Below are 666 nucleotides of genomic sequence, written 5' to 3'. Positions count from 1 at the left end.
GGCACGCAAAACGCACGCACGCCACACATAAATAATATAGTATACATACATAATATGGTACGTAATATATATTATATATATATACAGTATATATATTGTTCTTGCGCTCATAATGCTGCGGCTGCATGCCATGCAAGATCACACAACGTTTCATGTCGGTGTCGGGAGAAGTCGGGAGGAGGGGGGAAGTACGTACATAATCCCCAACATGTAGGTGAGCAGGCTTCATCCACGGGTAGCTGCAAATCCCCCTCCCCTTGTATTCCGCATCCCCGTGGTCCTTGTTCGGCGCGTAAATCAATGTTTTTTCTGCTTACGTACGTACGCACGTACGTACGTACGTAATCCGATTATGCGACAGGTATAGGTTTTCCCATGTGCGAGCATAATCCTTACACATAGCACGGGGAGGGGTGGCTGGCTGAAGTAATTACTTTTATGTGTGCACGGTCTATTTTTCCGTCGGGAGATAGGTGTCATTTCTACGTGCGCACGGATTCTGTATCACCCCGTGGGAAGGTTGAGCGCCATTTCTACGTGCCCACAGACTCTGTCTCTCTCGTGGGTATTGTTGAGGGACCATTCTTATGTGTGCACGGTCTCTGTATCCCTCCGTAGGAAGATGAGTTACATATATATATATATATATATATATATATATATATA

Source organism: Priapulus caudatus, unplaced genomic scaffold, assembly GCF_000485595.1.
Source record: "Priapulus caudatus unplaced genomic scaffold, Priapulus_caudatus-5.0.1 Scaffold1502, whole genome shotgun sequence".
In the NCBI taxonomy this organism is placed as follows: domain Eukaryota; kingdom Metazoa; phylum Priapulida; class Priapulimorpha; order Priapulimorphida; family Priapulidae; genus Priapulus; species Priapulus caudatus.
Note: the sequence above shows the minus strand (reverse complement) of the source record.